Source organism: Maylandia zebra, linkage group LG2 (genome assembly GCF_041146795.1).
Source record: "Maylandia zebra isolate NMK-2024a linkage group LG2, Mzebra_GT3a, whole genome shotgun sequence".
Taxonomy (NCBI): Eukaryota; Metazoa; Chordata; class Actinopteri; order Cichliformes; family Cichlidae; genus Maylandia; species Maylandia zebra.
This window is the reverse complement of record NC_135168.1, coordinates 38,516,656-38,537,811: the sequence shown is the minus strand read 5'-3', so window position 1 is coordinate 38,537,811 and position 21,156 is coordinate 38,516,656. Positions and strand designations below refer to the sequence as shown.

Below are 21,156 nucleotides of genomic sequence, written 5' to 3'. Positions count from 1 at the left end.
TTCTCGAATCCACAGCAACATGTGTATATGTGGACTACCTCTGTGCTGGAACTCAACTCTGTAAAAGTAATCAATGATCTCACCAAGGGGCTGTGCAGGAGAAAAAAGCAAATCTCTGAACAAAGCCTCAACACGTTTATCAAACATTCGCATGGTGGTTACTGGATTTGATCTTAGAATTTCACACTTTTCTGACCAGTCCAGGGCTTCAAAATCAACCTCTTCACCTTGCTGTCTCTTTATTGCTTGAATCACTTCAGGCCATCTCATCTCAGCAGCAGAGAAAGTGACAAAGAACTGAGGTGTTCCTATTTGGCGAACCATGCTGAATAGATCTCTGGTAGTTTTCTGCCAGTAAGCTGGAGTTCCTCTGAGTGGCTGCATAAATCTGATTGCATCTTTATTTCTTACCAGCTTCTCTACTTCTGTCTTACTTTGTAACATTCCTGATGTGATTTTGCGTCCATCTTTGGTCATAGTTTTACCTTTCCTTAGCTGTATTGTCATGCTGGAATTAGCCAAGTGTATTTCAGTGACAAACTGTGAGAAAAACAGGTAATTTGTGTCTTTAGCAAATCTTGCATCAATGTTGAAAAGCCTTGACTTGAAGTAAGCACTTGGTGTGAGTTTAAGACGTCTCTTTTCATCCAGTGTATTCTGACCAGTAGGAAACTGCACAGGAAATGCCATGGCTTCCAAATGAGGAGTTCTGAAGAAGCTAACAGGATTGTTTCTTTCTGCAGGAGCCACACAATATGTGTTATCAGTGAAACAGAGAATCTCTTCTGAAATGTCTACAGGCTGCAGACAACTTTCTAGAGCAAAACCTCCATTGTTCAAATCACTTTCTGGTTCATCTGGATTTTGTTCCTCTGGTTGTTCATCACAGGATTGCATATTAATATCTTGGTCACTTTGAGACTCACTTTCGCACAAAAGGGCATCTTTTTCATAGTTGTCAATTTCCATTAAATCTGCTTCATTATAATCATCACTTGCCATGCTGGCTTCATCACTGCTGTCATCATCAGGTAACGTTGGATCACAAAGCAATGCATCATCTCTAATAACAATATCTGTGTACTGTGGATGAATTTGTTTCAGTTTACGCAGAGCTTGAATGAGTTTAGACCAGGTGACAGTCTGGAACAGCTGATGGCCTTTGTAGCACAGTCGTCTTTTCAGCTTTATCCTCATGATCTGTGATTGGCTTCTGATCCTCGGTAAACTGTCAACTGTTTGTTGGACCTCAGATGGTACACACACCACATTACCACGTATGAGTCTCTGTCTCCCCTTTGGAAGAGGAATAATCTTAGCAAATGGTATGCATTTGGCAATCAGATGTCTCTCCAGAATGTTGAGATCACAAAGTTCAGCTGGAATATCCTGCAGTTCTAAACCATTAACAGCAGCAAGCCTGGGCATGCATCCACTTTTGAGGGAACTGTGACATGTGTGACAGATATACTCTTTTTTTCTCTCAACAGGAAAGCTGCAGTGATCATGACATGCTTCATCACACACATGAACAAATTTACCAGTTAGGCACTGATGAGCTACAGTCTGGTGTTTTGAGTAATTTTCTCTTTTGCAGATTTTTACCTGATTAGGAAAAGAAGCTTTTAGACAAACAGTACAAACATAAGATGGTGCTGACTTAATGTTTGATCTGAAACGAGATATGGCCTCATTCATTAAAGTGTTCTCTGGATGACACTGTAAAGTCTCAGCCGGTCGATGCATCTGGCGATATTTCCGTTTTATATTCATTGCACATCTGATATTATGCATCTGTCTGAAAGAAAAACCGTTCCAATATTTTACTCTCATTCGTTCTCTCATATTGTCCTTGTGTTGTTGCTGAAATTGTTTTTCTTCTCCATAACGCTTAGTCAGATAAGATCGTTTTTTCTGTTTAAAATCTTCACTTTTTTTATATAGGTTATATACATATGACCTCATGTAAGCTTTATGTTTTTCTCTGAATTCAGCACAAGTTCTGTAATTTCTTCTTATACGTTCCTTCTGCTGTTCTCTAAACATAGGAAATTGTCTATAAGATTCTTTATATGTTTTTCTCATACGTTCCTTCTGCTTTTCTCGGAATAAAGAATCGTCTTTATACATCCTTATGACACATTCTCTTTTTTTCTCTCTTATTTTAGCACTTTCTCTATAGGTTCTTCTGAAATGTTCTCTCTGTTTCTCTCTATATGTAGCATTTAGTTTATACAGATATTTTTTGTACACACTCTTCTTCTGTCTGTGATCAGGATCATTAGACTTTCTACTACAACCTTTTTTCTTTGCCTTAAAACTTTCATCAAAAGTGTACATCTGCCTTTCTTTCTTCTTCTGATTTTCCTTTCTCTGTGGTACTTTTTCTTGGGCTAATAATCTTCTCCTTATTTTTCTCCTTTGCTGTTTATTATATTTCAGCAGTTTATCTGAGGGTTCCTCTGTTATATTAGTTAAACAGTAGGCAGTGTTTGAATCATTCTGAGGAACAGAATCTGATGTTACCTGCGTTTCTCTCACAGAGGATGCAGATGTTTCTTTTTCTAAATACTCAGAAGGAAGATGGTTGTTTTCAGTAGCAGCTGTCTCATTTGAATAATCCACTCTGGATGATGTCACTTCAGTCGTTAAAGTGTCTCTCACAGTCTTCTGTGTCTGGTCAGTAGATGTTTGGGAGTTTATTTCATGAACAACTTCATTTAAAGCTGGTGCTGGAACAGTTGTAGCTGTTTGTCTGTTTTCATCAGCATCTCTTTGGTCAGCAGCGTTTTCACTGTGAAACTCGATGGGCTGTAGCTCATAAGTGCAGCTTGGTGCGATGCTGAACATTCTGTACAAACGTTTGATCCTGTCAATCATGTCATTAAGACGTGTGAACTTCAACATAACTGCAGTTCCACCACTTACACTTGGCGATAATGGCATACCAGTAGACTTACGTGGGTGAGGGTCAAAATATGCATATTCACCTGAAGTCAGCCTGCTAACAGCGATGACTGTTCCTCCCATGACTAGCAAAGCATAGCGAACGTCTGAAGCCAAACACTGTAATCCCTGTTCAAGGCTCGGAAAGTGATCTGTACCATCAAATGTGCCGTAATGAGCAAACTGAGACATGTCGACTTGATACTCGTGTCTGCGGCTGGTAACAACTGAAGGAAGTTCATCGCAGGCTAGAAACACACTGTTCACAAACCTCAGTCTGGCATCTGAATAGACGGCATGGCCTTTGTCCAACACACGGTTTAGATCTGCTCTGGTAATAAATTCATCCTCGTGTAAGAATGACAGGAAAACCAAACTGTTAGCCATGCATTGCTGATTCCGGTACTTTCCATACCTAGGAGCGGCCTGGCTTCGGGAAGCACAGACGCTACTCACTCGTGGACGACTTTCACTGTTTGTAACCTGTACATGAGACTGTACTGGAGCGTGTCCATCATGCTGTGTTTGTACAGTTAGCTGTGGTTCAGTCTGGATTAGCTGCATAACTTCAGGCTCTGGGACAGACACTGAGGGAACACTTCTCTTTACCACATCTGCATAAGACACTGTGGCTGTCTCTTCATCATGCTGTGTTTGTACAGTTAGCTGGGGTTCAGTCTGGATTAGCTGCATAACTTCAGGCTCTGGGACAGACACTGAGGGAACACTTCTCTTTACCACATCTGCATAAGACACTGTGGCTGTCTCTTCATCATGCTGTGTTTGTACAGTTAGCTGTGGTTCAGTCTGGATTAGCTGCATAACTTCAGGCTCTGGGACAGACACTGAGGGAACACCTCTCTTTACCACATCTGCATAAGACACTGTGGCTGTCTCTTCATCATGCTGTGTTTGTACAGTTAGCTGGGGTTCAGTCTGGATTAGCTGCATAACTTCAGGCTCTGGGACAGACACTGAGGGAACACTTCTCTTTACCACATCTGCATAAGACACTGTGGCTGTCTGAACACTGCTCTGCACTTCAGTGCTGGGAAAAGTTGAAACACACACCTTTACCTGCTCACTGCTCTGAGAAACATTCAGCTGTTCTTTCTGCTTTTGCCATCTAAGCTTCTGGGACTGCGACCTTTGACCTTTTCTTGGCATTTTGCTGAAGTACAACCTGGAGCTTATATGTGGTTATACACAAATGTAAACAAAACTGAACCTTGAAACACAGAAAAACGTATAACTCCTCAAATTACTGTTAAATCTGAGAAATGTACTATTATATATAAAAAGCTGATTTTCTACTCCAAACTCAAAATAAAGGAAATTCAAAGTTCTCTGGAAACAATTTGATCTGTTTTATTGTAGCTCTTTTTGAAACTGTATAATTTTACTTATATTTTTTTAACCAGACTGGTAAATAATTACAACTTCTGTAAAATGATATGCAGAATAAATCTCAACAATCAACAGGCTATATTAAAAGTCTTAGCTCTTAGGGGAGTTTATGTAAATCTTTCAGATATCTAAAATTGAAATCAAATATATGGAGCTTTGGTGGTGTGGTGATAAGATGACTGGTGATGAGGATTCTCCAGCTGGATTTTCTGCAGCAGTCAGGAAACAGGAAGTCCTCAGGCGCTTCTCGATGACAATACTAACTGAATACTTACACTGAGTGACAAAATGGGTTTGTCCTTAAATAATAGTACTATAAACTTGCAGTCAAATGTTATAGCCAATGAAACAGACTAACAGACTGGATCTAATTTATTATTTATCTGAATGTATGTATTACAAAATAACCAGATTATCTTATTACAAATAAACTTATAAAAAGGTGATATTTTATACAATTGATCAAAGTAAGCCAAACTAGCAGTCCAAACTAAAGTCTAATGCAAAATTAAAATGACAAATGTAGGGCTGTGTAAGTAGTTTCTACTAAAAGTTCTACTGTACTGTAATTCTACTACTGTATATTCAACTTGTAATTTCCAGCAAAATGACTGAATGTGAGAGAGTTTAAAGACAGGAAAGAAAGAGCAGTGAGAGCAGAGATCTCTCAGAATTCTGTAACAGATAGATTGGATTCTGAAAAGGATTTCTGAAAACTTGGATTCTCAAATTAGATAGAGCAGTAGAGATAGAGGGATACAAGATGGAATGGCTTTCAAATTAGATAGAGCGGTAGAGAGAGGGATACAAGATAGAATGGCTTTCAAATTAGATAGAGCAGTAGAGAGAGGGATACAAGATAGAATGGCTTTCAAATTAGATAGAGCGGTAGAGAGAGGGATACAAGATAGAATGGCTTTCAAATTAGATAGAGTTGGGAGAGTGATAGGATAGACAGAATTGCTTATAATGATAGAGAGAGAGAGGATCTTCTGCAGCAGGTCACCTGTAAGACACAAAAGGCCTGGAATTAGTCATATTTCCAACATGCTTGGATTTACCATATTCTTCAGACTATATGGCACACCTAAAATCCTGTCATTATCTCAAAAACATACAATGTGCCTAGCGTATCGATTCTGGTTATGCTTACTGACCTCAAACGGGATTTCTGTGGTACACAGCGCTCAAAATTCTGTCAAATATTTTAGTAATACTTCGGTAAGCTACAAAGCTGCGCTGCTTGATGTATTGTCAGAGCATTATGGCTACCATAGTCAGGACCCTCGTAGAGTAATTCGTACGGTGCTTCAACATAACATTATGGTGTGTGTACAAGGACCTGGCACGTGCTAAGAGACATGCTTAAGAAGCAGATTTCAAACTGATCAACCCATGAAGAGTTTGATGAATTTGTGGATGAGGAATGAACTGAAAAAGTGAGTGTATTGTTCTGTATTTTATGTGTTACAACTGAACAGTGTTGAGAGTTGTTTATGAATGACTTGAATAAAGTTTGACTTATCTGACTGTTTGTTTGGCTTAATCTGCCTTAAAAACAGGCTTGTTTATTGACATTATGCCTTATAATCTCAAAAATACAGTACATGTAGGGCTTTAAATACTAAAGACTTCTACAGTAAATTATTGGAGTGAACAGAATGACAATGTTTAACAAATGATGGTGGAACTGTTATAAGGACATTTTTACGTTCTATTAAAACAATAAACTAAGTCTATAAACTCAAACCAAGACGTGCTGCTACAGTAACTTACTGTAAATATTATATGGTCCAACAAAACCAACACACTGAGGTTACAGCAGACAGTTTCAGGCCACTCTGTATGAATTTTGGCAAAATGAGAAATTTGGAGACAGCTAGTTTCTACACAGCAGTTTCTACATATTTCAGTCACATTTGGGGCATGTTTGATACACAGCAATAAGCACTACACTAAATCTATAATAAACGTATCATAGCTGATATAAAGGCCTAATTAGCAAAATTTAGTATGATGATAATTTCTTTGTAGATCATTTCATGATAAAAAAAAGAACAGAAGTGAGTGCTGTATCTGAGCTGTTGCATGTAAGATCTTTGCTGGAGATTCCCACATTTCTTAAACAAACAAACAAACATGACTTTCAGACACAGTTCATCTTTTGTAAATTAGGGCAGGATTATTTTCAAAAAACAGCCTTGATAAAAATATCAGGCCACTATAAAATGTCTTATGTTTATGTTTTCATCCCACCTATATTTTGCAAGTCATTATGACAAATTACAAAAAGCAGTTTTTAGGCAGTGATTTAAGGGAAGAAGCTTTTGAAATCCACAATGTCCTACCACCAGTGGTCTCAAACTCTGGTCCTTAAGGCCTGGTGTCCAGAAACTTTTCTATGTGTCCCTGTTGCAACACACCTGAATAACATTAGTAGGTCATTAGCAAAACTCTACAGAACGTGACTGCATGCTGAGGTGGTAATTCAGCCATTTGATTCATGTTATAGCAGCTCATGAGTGAATGAACATGATGCAATGAAAGTACTTTTAGAAGGACATTTTTCCAAACACTTAAATTACTTAAATTTGAGTAGTCTTAGGGGATGTCACTTCAGCACACAGTGAAATTCTATCCTCTCACTAATGACCTACAAATGTTATTCAGGTGTTTTGTAACAGGGACGCATGGAAAAGCTTCAGGACACCGGCCCTTGAAGAGTGGAGTTTGAGACCCCTGTCCTATGTGAATATTTAATTGTCCCTAAACTGCTAGTCGTGAGCTGCTCTAATGTGAAACAAACACATATAGTTCTGTAAAGGTTTACAAAGAGATTTCTAAGGATCTGGAGACCCCAGAAAACAGAAACCCTCCCAGACGTTGTAGCTGAACAGGCAAAAACAAGTTGCCTAATAATATCTCGATGATAACCAACAGCTGTGCTGACTAACTGCACTAACTGAATCATCTATAGTGAGAGAAAAACACCAGCATTAAAGTCAAACATGGTGCTGTTACTGTGATGTCCCAGAGTTCCTTTACTACTTCAGGACCTACATCAACTCATCAGGTCCTGGGCTTAAGTTTAATCACACTTAGGATCTGAAGCACACAAGCAAGTCCAATTGAATGAATGAAACAAAACACATGGTGTAAACGAATCAGTCTGGACTTTAATGAAATTAAGATTCTTGGTATGACTTGAAAACCCTATATTGGGCCTTAATTAAGACTTTTTTCTTTTCTTTTTTTGCCTGTCCTGTTTGGATCTAATTATGACAATTCTGAAATTATAGTGGACCAAAATCAACCAGTGATGTAAACCAGTCATTACCAGTTACTGTAAATGCTTGATGGTAATTGTTGCTATCAGGGCATCCACAGCTGGGTATTAGAGACCAACATGTTTTTACATTAGACCAGGTTGTTCTGGTTCAAAAATGAAATCATCACTTTAAAACTGCTTTTTGTATTTATCCAGGTCATCCTTGTTAGATGATTTGAAACGTGAAAAAAGCATAAACAAAATAAATCTGCAAGGAAGAAAGACCTTTCTCAGCACTGTACCGCAGACAAAACCTTTACTTACCAGACTTGAGACGATCAGATCAGTATCCTAGAGAAAGGAAACAACACATCAGATCACTGTTTAATGACTTAGACTGTTGAACCTCTTCGCACACAATCCAATTTACTGTGACATGAAATAACTAGTAAAATCCTCAATTTCTCCAAGCCTTTATGAACTCACTGTAGTCTGAAGAGGACAAACTTCAGTTACAGAGTCTCACATGGTGATAACATGTGTAATAAAGGCATGCATACTACAGAAGTGCAAAGAAGAGGCACCAATATTTGTTGGTACAGATTATGGCTTTTTAGCTCCATCATTTTCTATCACAAGTCAGTGCTTAATAAAGTGTGGAAAAACCACAACTGTTAGAATCAACGGAAAACCTCACCAGGTTTTAGTTCTGATCTGAATATGTAAATCCTAAAATACATGTAAATTCTGACATGTTATAGTAACAACAGTGGCACACCATTTTGCAATTACAAAAATTATAATAAAAAGTCCTTCCATTGTACCTGTTGGCAGGAATCTTTTTGTATTTTGCAATATTTCCCTTTTATATAAAATTTTAAACACAATGTATCAAGCAAATTATTAAGAAACTGATTTAAACTTATTGTATATAAATTACACACAGGCTTTAACATACACAACATTGCCTACTCACAACTCTGGTTCTCTGAGTTTTTTTATTATTGCTTAAATGTTTAACCTACCACTTCTGTTCACTCAGGCAAAAATACTTCTATAGTGGTCTGACTTTAATACATCAGAATCAGAATCAGAATACTTTATTGATCCCTGGGGGAAATTATCAATACATAAGCAGAATATGAGTGAAGATATAAATCAACAACTGTGGTGCTCTGCTACGTAAATCCACAAACAAACGGAGAACACAAACAACTGTATAAAAACAGTTGTTTGTGTTCAAACATAAAAATCAGACACAAATGGCCTGTTAAACTTCAGGGACAGTCAGAGGTCATGTGTGGGGCCTTTGCTGCTACAAGTTATAAATTCTGACCATTTGATTTTGCCCATCAATAAATGGTAATCTCACAAAAACCAAACTACGTTAGGTAAGTTGCTAAACATGTTACACAGTGACAATGTCATATTACTGCAGTTACAATTGCTGCTTACTTACCAGCAAACGCAAAACCAAAGTTCTGTTTCACTCTGTAACAAAAGAACAAAAATACAGAATCAGACAACTAAAATCAGCATCAGAGTCAATACTGCATCACAATCTGTAGTGAAAAAAAAAATCTGTTAAATTCTTTGTTTACAACAGCTTTACTATAAACACCCGATCTTCTCTTTCTGCACCTTATTAAAGATTTCTGTCTTTATTAAGGTGATGTGTCGTTTTATCGATCTGCAATAAGCCACAGAAATTCCTCATTAACGTAAAGCTCTAATACTTTGGTGCTATTACATAACACAGCAGATACCACAAGCAATGATTTGCTCGCATTGCACACTTGATCAAATGATAACATCACAGTTTCAAAGCATGCAACAATCACAAATAATACTTGATACTATAAATGCTTGATGGTAGTTCTTCGTATCAGGGCTTCCACAACTGGGTATTAGAGACCAGCATGTTCTCACATTAGAACAGATAGCTCTGGTTTGGTTTTCTCTGCTTCATACGTGAAATCATCACTTTAAAATGCTTTTTTGTATTTATTCATATCATCCCTGTTAGATGATTTGAAACATGTGACAAAAAAGCATGAACAAAATAAATCTGCAAGGAAAAAAAAGAATTTTCCCAGCACTGTACCTCAGACAAAATGAACTCACTTTAGTCTAAAGAGGGCAAAATTTAATTGCAGAGTCTCAAATGGCCTTAACATGTGTAATAAAAACAATAATTACTAGAGAAATGCTTTGATAAGCCTTTAAAATTAAAATTAGACATAAATGGCCTATTAAACTTCAGGGACATTTTTAGGGACACTCAGAGATCTAGTAGGGGGGGGGGGGGGGGGGGCTTTACTGCTTATAAATCCTAAATGTGTTTTTGCCCATGAGCAAATGGCAAGATATCACAGAAAGCCAAACTATTGTATATAAATTGCTAAACATGTTACACAATCCCAATTTCATATTGCTTCAGTTACAATCACTGTTTACTTACCAGCAAAGGCAAAACCAAGCTTCTAGTTCACTCTGTGTAACAAAAGACAAAGAACAAAAGTACAGGATCAGAAAACTCAAATCAGCATCAATACTGCATCACTCTCTGTTGTCAAAAAGATTCACTAAACTTCTTTGTTTACTACAGCTGGAATACAAACAACAACTCTCCTCTGTTTTCTTTGGTCTACATCTCATTTAAGATTGCAAAACACTCATACATGAAAAACTGCACGGTGTATATTTTTAAGGCTTTAATATTTGAGGTGGTCTGCATTCAAATTCTACTTCCTAAAATATTACCAACTGCACATAGTATCATTAAATATGCTGTAGTTTTAAAATAAATATCTATGTACCATACTACTAATAATATACTGCCATATTTTATTTATGTGAAGGTGGGCTGTTGTTTATTTCATTAATTTTCCACAAAGTGAGAATTTAAACTGTGCTGCAGATTTAGGTTGGCACAAACAAGCCTTGTTAAACAGTTCTTAAAAATTAAAGTCTACAAATTAGGAGTTCTTAATATTCTTGGGCTATGTCCACATGTACACAGGTACTTTTGAAAATGGAGATTTTTCTATCCATTTGCACCTTTCGTCCACACTTAAACGGCGTTTTCGGTCACTGAAAAACTAAAAACGCTTGCCAGGATATTTTTGAAAACTCCGTTTTTGCATTTATGTGTGGACAGGGAAACGGAGAAAACGCAGCACCTTTTTTGACGTCACACTGTGCGCCACGTTATTGTTTCAATGAAATGCATTTCTACAATACGGTTACTGTTAATTGTTCTCTCTGCAGTGTTTAAATGCTTACATATACGCACACAGTTACTGTCCCCCCACACATATGACTCTGTTCTGCTTTTATGCCCCATCTTTGTTTGCTATTTCCCACCGAGGCTTCTAGACTTCTGATTGGCCAACATTTCTACACTTTAGGAATATATCGCCACCTGTTGCTTTGGTATGTTCCTAGCAGAGTTTTCCTTCATTTCTGCGTTTATGTGTGGACGGGATTGTAAAGTCTCAGTTTTCAAAAATACCCGTGTATGTGGGGACATAGCCTATGTTTAATCCTCAGTTTCTCCCCCCCTCCTTTCTCTTAATTAATCCACAAGACCTGGACAAACGTGACTCTTTTTCTCCCGTGTTCGGTCAGAGGCGGTAAAATGGCTCCTTTGATCTTGCCGACAGCTGACACTGAATCTAAGATGGCGGTTCGTTAAAATCTTTACAGCATAAAGAATGAGGCCGTTTTAACCAACTGATTTGTGAAGAGAACTAACTGCACCTTATGTAACAGACTGACAAACACACCAAATGTAATTAATAAAACAACACGATAACCGTGGTTCACAGTCAAATTTTCATTTCACACTGGGCTCAAAGGAGCGCTAGGCATTAGCATCGGGTTGTTAGCTCATCAAACACTCCTTTTACATACAAAAATGACAAAGTTTCACTAAGAAAAAGCAACCACTGTGTTACTCTAATATGAGTTATACCTCGGTTGGCTTTATAAATCACTAAAAGAACTCGTTAAATCGCACAAACAGACTATAAACATTTAGGAGAGAAGAGGAGAAGCAGAGCAGCAGCACTCACCCAGAGCGGACTCAGCGAAGTGTGCGGAAAGGCGGATGTCCGGCAGTCAGGTAAAAGATGAGGCGTTCACGGGTAGTAGGAAATTCCAGTATTACACACAATGGGCATTGTAAACATCAAAAATGTAGGTGATTTTAAATATTCTATACAATATTTATTTGCTACAGAAAAAACTCGCAGAACTTTAAATCTATAACTTGAATAAATATTATTAGAAGGCTCTACTCCTGAACACCAACACCAAAGAGCTGAGTTCACCAGACCTGAAAAAAAAGACAACAACAACCAGTCCAGGACAGTCAGTCTGCAAAGATGTTTTAAAGACAAATATATATATATATAAACATTATCCATTAAGGATTCCCCTCAAAACAAATGACCATAATTTCCTAACCGTAAGGGCTAGAACGGTCACTGCACCGTTTTGTTCAGAAGAGATGGGGGAATCTTCAAGTGTTGACAATTTATCATTAAAATGTGAATTTTTAGAGATATATGACATGGATGACTTGTTGACTTAGAAGCCACGAATTCCCCAATATGCAAATAGTATGATTAAGCATAAATACTACATTTAGTAGAAATACTATGTTTTAGCACAAATAGTATAAAAAGCAGAAATACTGTAATTTAGCAGAAATACTATATTAGGCACAAATTCTATGAAAAGCAGAAATAGTATGATTTAGCAGAATAGTAATATATAGAAATAGTATGATTAAGCATAAATACTACATTTAGTAGAAATACTATGTTTTAGCACAAATCCTATAAAAAGCAGAAATACTATATTAAAATTAAAAATGCAAAAGACAATAAATGTCCCTAAGGACCTCTGAAGGTTAAACACAAATCCTATAAAAAGCAGAAATACTATATTAGGCACAAACAGTATAAAAAGCAGAAATACTATAATTTAGCAGAAATACTATGTTAGGCACAAATAGTATAAAAAGCAGAAATACAATTATATAGCAGAAATGCTGTATTTAGAAAGAAAAATATAACATAGTAGAAATTGTATGATTTGGCAGAAATACTATATTTAGCACATATACTGTAACATGACAGAAATTCCTCCAATTAGTAGTAATACTTTAACATAACACAAATGTTATGATTTGGCACAAAAATCATGATTTGGCAAAAATACTATGATTTAGCAGAAATACTATTATTGAGCAGAAGTACTAAGATGTAGTAAAAGTACTTTGATTGAACAGAAATACAATTATGGAGGAGTAATACTTTAAAATGGGAGAAATATTGATACACACACACACATACACAGAGCCTAAAGGGAAGAGTATTTGTGCCATGGAGTGTTAACAAGAATGTGAGGTCCATATTATCAAAAGCTGGTAAAATCATAAAAGTTTGCAGAATTGTAATAAATGATGAATATGAATTACTGGTCTGTGACAGTGTATTAATTTGTAGGGGAAAAAAAACATGTTGACCAAGGTGGAATCGAACCCACGATCTTTGGCTTGCAGAGCCGTGTCATTACCAACTGCGCCACTGGGAAAGAGAGCGGCCGCTTTGGAAAAACAGGCTGATGAGGAGTCAGAATTAGATCGCGGTGAGAGGCGAAAAACACCGTTTTTTGGAGTTACAAAACGTTGTGTAACTAAAAAACTAGGTGGACTAGAAGCATAATTCTTCTACTGGCTGAATCAGCGGACTTTGGTGTACTTTGACTGCGATTTTCATTGCTCTCTGTACATCTGTCGCTGAGATATGACGAGAGAGGAAACGGGAGACCTCAGATATGATTGGCTGGCTGGGAGGCCGTGCAGGCTGTGATCTGTATACTTGAATGTCTGAGTCCTCACAGAGGATTGGCTGCCTGGGGACCTGGCAGAAATATATAGAAATACTATTATTAAGCATAAATACTACATTTAGTAGAAATACTATGTTTTAGCACAAATACTATAAAAAGAAGAAAAACTATAATTTAGCAGAAATACTATATTAAGCACAAATCCTATAAAAAGCAGAAATACTATAATTTAGAACAAATAGTATAAAAAGCAGAAATACTATAATTTAGCAGAAATACTATGTTAGGCACAAATCCTATAAAAAGCAGAAATACTATAATTTAGCAGAAATACTATGTTAGGCACAAATCCTATAAAAAGCAGAAATACTATAATTTAGCAGAAATACTGTATTTAGCACAAGTACCGAAAAGTACCAGAAATACTATGATTTAGCAGAATAGTAATAACTTATTGAAACACAAATGCACAGAGGGACACACAAACACAGGCTCTAATCCAGTCAACCAGTCTAACTATGTTCAATTTAAATCCTACAATGACATGCTGCCAAATAAGGGCAGGGTCCTCTCTCTCCCACTAAAAACACACACACACACACACACACACACACACACACACACACACACACACACACACACACACAGGGAGAGAGGACTAAGTTTCTAGGTCAGCCTGGGAGCTGCTGAATTTGAATCCACCAATCAGAGAGGCTGTTTACGTTTTCCCGCCAAAACAGGTGCATCTTTTTACACACGCAGCACAGAGACATAGACCTGCTTCTTTCAGTTTATTTCACATAGTGAGGATTCCCCTCAAACAAATGACCATAATTTCCTAACCATAGGGGCTAGAGCGGTCATTCTTACACCGTTTTGTTCAGAAGAGATGGGGGAATCTTCAAGTGTTGACAATTTATCATTAAAATATGAATTTTTAGAGATATATGACATGGATGACTTGTTGACTTAGAAGCCACGAATTCCCCAATATGCAAATTTGAATACCTGGAGCCCACATACATGATTGGCTGGCTGGGAAGCTGTGCAGGCCCTGATTTGTGGATTTGAATTCCTCAGCCCTCAGATATGATTGGCTGGCTTAGAAGCCATGAAGGCCCCAATATGCAAATTTGAATGCCTCAGGACACATATATGATTGGCTGGGAAACCGTGCAGGCCCTGATTTGAAAATTTGAATGTCTAAGTCCTCACAGAGGATTGGCTGCCTGGGGACCTGGCAGAAATATATAGAAATATATAGAAATACTATGATTAAGCATAAATACTACATTTAGTAGAAATACTATGTTTTAGCACAAATACTATAAAAAGCAGAAATACTATAATTTAGCAGAAATACTATATTAAGCACAAATCCTATAAAAAGCAGAAATAGGATGATTAAGCATAAACACTACATTTAGCAGAAATACTATGTTTGAGCAAAAATCCTATAAAAAGCAGAAATACTATATTAGGCACAAATCCCATAAAAAGCAGAAATAGTATGATTAAGCATAAATACTACATTTAGTAGAAATACTATGTTTTAGCACAAATAGTATAAAAAGCAGAAATATTGTAATTTAGCAGAAATACTATATTAGGCACAAATCTTATAAAATAGCAGAAATAGTATTATTTAGCACAATAGTAATAAGTTAAACAGAAAAATTGGAAAAGCAAAATGGACAGCTGAAAAAATGCTGAACATGCACAGGGAGAGAGAAGTAAGTTTCTAGGTCAGCCTGGGAGCTGCTGAATTTGAATCCACCAATCAGAGAGCCTGTGTACTTTTTCCCGCCAAAACATGTGCCTCTTTTTACACACGCAGCACAGAGAGGCACAGGATTATTGCAGCCTATTTCTCATAGTGAGGACTCCCCTCAAACAAATGACCATAATTTCCAAACTGTAGGGGCTAGAGCGGTCATTCTTACACCGTTTTGTTCAGAAGAGATGGGGGAATCTTCCAGTGTTTACAATTTATCATTAAAATATGAATTATTAAAGATATTTGACTTGTAATGCACCATAACTGAGTAGAGCGAAGCAAAAACTGCCTTGACTTGCCCTCAAACAACGCTTTCTAACTAGAAATCTATTTGGAGTATCGATATCATTCTTTCACCGTAAGAGACAGCAGGCTTTGGTGAACAATCATGGAAATTTTCAGGTCTCTGTGGAAATCCAACAAAAAGTTATGACGAGAGAAAAAAGTGGTTCATTTCCACAGTTTGAAATCTGAAGAAAACTGAGCGAAGGACGAATTTCCTACCCTCAAACAAGTCCAACTCATTTCAGAACGGTAATAGGTGAGAAAGAAATTCTTGAATTGTGAGCGTCAGGGGTGTCTGAAGATATTCGGGGACAAGCCTCATGTCTTAACTTTGCTTCGTTAAGGAGATATGACGATTCGAATATGCCTCTCATTACAGAAATCCAGCGGTGATTTTGAACAAGCTCTCCATTCACTTTATATGGAGAGTTTTCTGACATTGTGTTGGTCTGAGGAGATTTGCGAAAATTCTATAAATCCCACAACAATGATAGTGACATTTCCTGAAAGCCAGCAAAAATACCTACGTTTTGATGTATAATTTGTGGAAGTTGAGTGAAAATTGAGCAAGTAGCAAACAATTGTTCGGACATGAAGAGAAGACTGCAAAACCTTCAGTGACACACTGGAAGCCAAGAGCATAGCAACCATAACAACGCATGTATTTTGTGAAAAATCACAATTTTGCAACTCAAAACTTTAAGAGGCATAAAAGTAAAACAGTAGAAGATTTGAAAAAGCTGAATGATACCTGAATAGCCCAATAATTTGTGAACATTTTAAAATTTGAATGGTTGTTCTAGGTGAAAATATGAGGAAGTAGTTAAGTTTCAAAAACAAGCAAATTTTAGCAGAATTGCTGAAGTTTCCCATTCATTTCAATGGGACAAATTAAAGGAAAAAAGCTTAATATTTTAAAAAGTATAATAGTTAAAAATACCAAAAGTCATAGCGCACATTAGCAGAAGAAGCAGAATAGTTTAAAATTTGAACGGTGAAAATCGGCTGAAAATTGTGGAAGTAGTTAAGTGCCAAAAAGTGTACGGAAGCAACTAGAATAAAGTATAAAGAATAAAGAGAAACAGGAACTCAATAGTGTGGATGCTTAAAGCATCCACACAACTAGAAAAATTTGCATTTCCTGCGAAAATGCAGTGTGGATGCTTTAAAGCTGAAGCTGTATGCAAAAAGTAGCTGAAAAAGCTGAAAAGTTGCAGAAATTGTAAAAACTTTGCAGAAGCAAAGGAACTTTGCTAAAATGGAATAACTTAGCAGAACTGCAATATCTTAGAGGAAACATAATACTTGGCAGAAATACAATAGCAGAGCAGAACTTAGCAGAAATATTGTAACTTACCAGAAACATGATAACTTCTCAAAAATACAAGAATTTAGGAGAAATAGTATAAGATAACAGAAAGAATATATTTAGCCAAAAATACTTAAACATTACAGAAACTGATAATTTAGAAAAATAGTACAACATAGCAGAAATATTGTGATTTACCAGAGACACTGTGATGAACTATGAATATTGTAATTTTGAATTAATACTATGCTTTAGCACAAATATTATAATTTGACAGAAATACTATCATTTGGCAGAAATACTATGTTTCAGCACAAATATTATAAAAACCAGAAATACTATAATTTAGCAGAAATACTATATTAAGCACAAATCCTATAAAAAGCAGAAATGGTATGATTAAGCATAAATATTACATTTAGTAGAAATACTATGTTTTAGCACAAATAGTATAAAAAGCAGAAATACTGTAATTTAGCAGAAATACTATATTAGGCACAAATCTTATAAAATAGCAGAAATAGTATGATTTAGCACAATAGTAATAAGTTAAACAGAAAAATTGGAAAAGCAAAATGGACAGCTGAAAAAATGCTGAACATGCTGAGGGTCCCTCAAATATACTTGTTAAATGAAAAAATCAGCAAAAAAATGCACAGGGAGAGAGAAGTAAGTTTCTAGGTCAGCCTGGGAGCTGCTAAATTTGAATCCACCAATCAGAGAGCCTGTGTACTTTTTCCCGCCAAAACATGTGCATCTTTTTACACACGCAGCACAGAGAGGCACAGGATTATTGCAGCCTATTTCTCATAGTGAGGACTCCCCTCAAACAAATTACCATAATTTCCTAACCGTAGGGGCTAGAGCGGTCATTCTTACACCGTTTTGTTCAGAAGAGATGGGGGAATCTTCCAGTGTTAACAATTTATCATTAAAATATGAATTATTAAAGATATTAGACTTCTAATGCACCATAACTGAGTAGAGCGAAGCAAAAACTGCCTTGACTTGCCCTCAAACAACGCTTTGTGACTCGAAATCTATTTGGAGTATCGATATCATTCTTTCACCGTAAGAGACAGCAGGCTTTGGTGAACAATCATGGAAATTTTCAGGTCTCTGTGGAAATCCAACAAAAAGTTATGACGAGAGAAAAAAGTGGTTCATTTCCAGGGTTTGAAATCTGAAGAAATCTGAGCGAAGGACAAATTTCCTACCCTCAAACAAGTCCAACTCATTTCAGAACGGTAATAGGTGAGAAAGAAATTCTTGAATTGTGAGCGTCAGGGGTGTCTGAAGATATTCGGGGACAAGCCTCATGTCTTAACTTTGCTTCGTTAAGGAGATATGACGATTCGAATATGCCTCTCATTACAGAAATCCAGCCGTGATTTTGAACAAACTCTCCATTGACTTTATATGGAGAGTTTTGAGACCTTGTGTTGGTCTGAGGAGATTTGCGAAAATTCTATAAATCCCACAACAATGATAGTGACATTTTCTGAAAGCCAGCAAAAATACCTACGTTTTGATGTATAATTTGTGGAAGTTGAGTGAAAATTGAGCAAGTAGCAGGAAGTTGTTCGGACATGAAGTGAAAATTGCAAAACCTTCAGTGGCACACTGGAAGCCAAGAGCATAGCAACCATAACAACGCATGTATTTTGTGAAAAATCACAATTTTGCAACTGAAAACTTTAAGAGGCATAAAAGTAAAACAGTAAAAGATTTGAAAAAGCTGAATCATACCTGAATAGCCCAATAATTTATGAACATTTTAAAGTTTGAATGGTTGTTCTAGGTGAAAATATGAGGAAGTAGTTAAGTTTCAAAAACAAGCAAATTTTAGCAGAATTGCAGAAGTTTCCCATTCATTTCAATGGGACAAATTAAAGGAAAAAAGTGAAATATTTTAAAAAGTATAATAGTTAAAAATAGCAAAAATCATAGCAAGAAAGAGTAAAAATAGCAGAATAGTTTAAAATTTGAACGGTGAAAATCGGCTGAAAATTGTGGAAGTAGTTAAGTGCCAAAAAGTGTACGGAAGCAACTGGAATAATAAAAATAATAATAAAGTATAAAGAATAAAGAGAAACAGGAACTCAATAGTGTGGATGCTTAAAGCATCCACACAACTAGAAAAATTTGCATTTCCTGCGAAAATGCAGTGTGGATGCTTAAAGCTGAAGCTGTATGCAAAAAGTAGCTGAAAAAGCTGAAAAGTTGCAGAAATTGTAAAAACTTTGCAGAAGCAAAAGAAGTTTGCTAAAATGGAATAACTTAGCAGAACTGCAATATCTTAGAGGAAACATAATACTTGGCAGAAATACAATAGCATAGCAGAATTTAGCAGAAATATTGTAACTTACCAGAAACATGATAACTTCTCAAAAATACAAGAATTTAGGAGAAATAGTATAAGATAACAGAAAGAATATATTTAGCCAAAAATACTTAAACATTACAGAAACACTATGATTTAGAAAAATAGTACAACAGAGCAGAAATATTGTGATTTACCAGAGACACTGTGATGAACTATGAATATTGTAATTTTAAATTAAGACTATGTTTTAGCACAAATATTATAATTTGGCAGAAATACTATAATTTAGCAGAAATACTATATTAAGCACAAATCCTATAAAAAGCAGAAATGGTATGATTAAGCATAAATACTACATTTAGTAGAAATACTTTGTTTTAGCACAAATCCCATAAAAAGCAGAAATACTGTACTATGATTTAGTAGAAAGACTATAATTAATCAGAAATACTAAATTTAGCAGAAATACTATATTAAGCACAAATCCTATGAAAAGCAGAAATAGTATGATTAAGCATAAATACTACATTTAGCAGAAATACTATATTAAGCACAAATCTTATAAAAAGCAGAAATACTATATTAAGCACAAATCCTATAAAAGCAGAAATAGTATATTAAGCACAAATCTTATAAAATAGCAGAAATAGTGTGATTTAGCACAATAGTAATAAGTTAAACAGAAAAATTGGAAAAGCAAAATGGACAGCTGAAAAAATGCTGAACATGCTGAGGTTCCCTCAAATATACTTGTTAAATGACAAAAATCAGCAAAAGAATTTATGACTGCCACACAATTAGAAATATGTACACATGAGGAAACACACATGCACAGAGAGACACACACACAAGATCCAATTCAGTCAACCAGTCTAAATATATTGAATTTGAATCTTACAATGGGATCATCCCATTAAAAGGCTTTCTCTCTCTCTCTCTCTCTCTCTGTCACACACACACACAAACACACACACACACACACACACACACACACACACACACACACACACACACACACACACACACACACACACACAGGGAGAGAGAAGTAAGTTTCTAGGTCAGCCTGGGAGCTGGTGAATTTGAATCCACCAATCAGAGAGGCTGTGCACTTTTCCCCACCAAAACAGGTGCATCTGTTTACACACGCAGCAGCACAGAGAGACACAGGATTTTTGCAGTCTATTTCTCATAGTGACGACTCCCCTCAAACAAATGACCATAATTTCCTAACCGTAGGGGCTAGAACGGTCATTCTTACACCGTTTTGTTCAGAAGAGATGGGGGAATCTTCAAGTGTTGACAATTTAATATTAAAATATGAATTTTTAGAGATATATGACATGGATGACTTGTTGACTTAGAAGCCACGAATTCCCCAATATGCAAATTTGAATGCCTGAGACCACATATGTGATTGGCTGGCTGGGAAGCCGTGCAGGCCCTGATTTGTGGATTTGAATTCCTCAGCCCTCAGATATGATTGGCTGGCTTAGAAGCCATGAAGGCCCCAATATGCAAATTTGAATGCCTCAGGACACTTATTTGATTGGCTGGGAAACTGTGCAGGCCCCGATTTGAAAATTTGAATGTCTCAGTCCTCACAGAGGATTGGCTGCCTGGGGACCTGGCAGAAATATATAGAAATACTATTATTAAGCATAAATACTACATTTAGTAGAAATACTATGTTTTAGCACAAATATTATAAAAAGAAGAAAAACTATAATTTAGCAGAAATACTATATTAAGCACAAATCCTATAAAAAGCAGAAATACTATAATTTAGAACAAATAGTATAAAAAGCAGAAATACTATAATTTAGCAGAAATACTGTATTTAGCACAAGTACCGAAAAGTACCAGAAATACTATGATTTAGCAGAATAGTAATAACTTATTGAAACACAAATGCACAGAGGGACACACAAACACAGGCTCTAATCCAGTCAACCAGTCTAACTATATTCAATTTA

General features: G+C 36.3%; 2 long non-coding RNA genes across 2 annotated transcripts in view; both read right to left on the bottom strand.

Moving 5' to 3' along the window:
- The window catches only part of LOC101483238 (uncharacterized), a 137,123-nt gene that overhangs the window by 49,281 nt on the left and 66,686 nt on the right, over positions 1-21,156 (bottom strand). The window lies entirely within an intron of this gene.
- LOC112434471 (uncharacterized) lies at positions 4,299-12,231 on the bottom strand. Its single transcript, XR_013094509.1, has 5 exons — positions 11,698-12,231; positions 10,083-10,114; positions 9,081-9,112; positions 7,946-7,972; positions 4,299-5,359 (listed from the first exon to the last, which is right to left on the bottom strand). It is a non-coding gene; the product is annotated as an uncharacterized LOC112434471 (long non-coding RNA).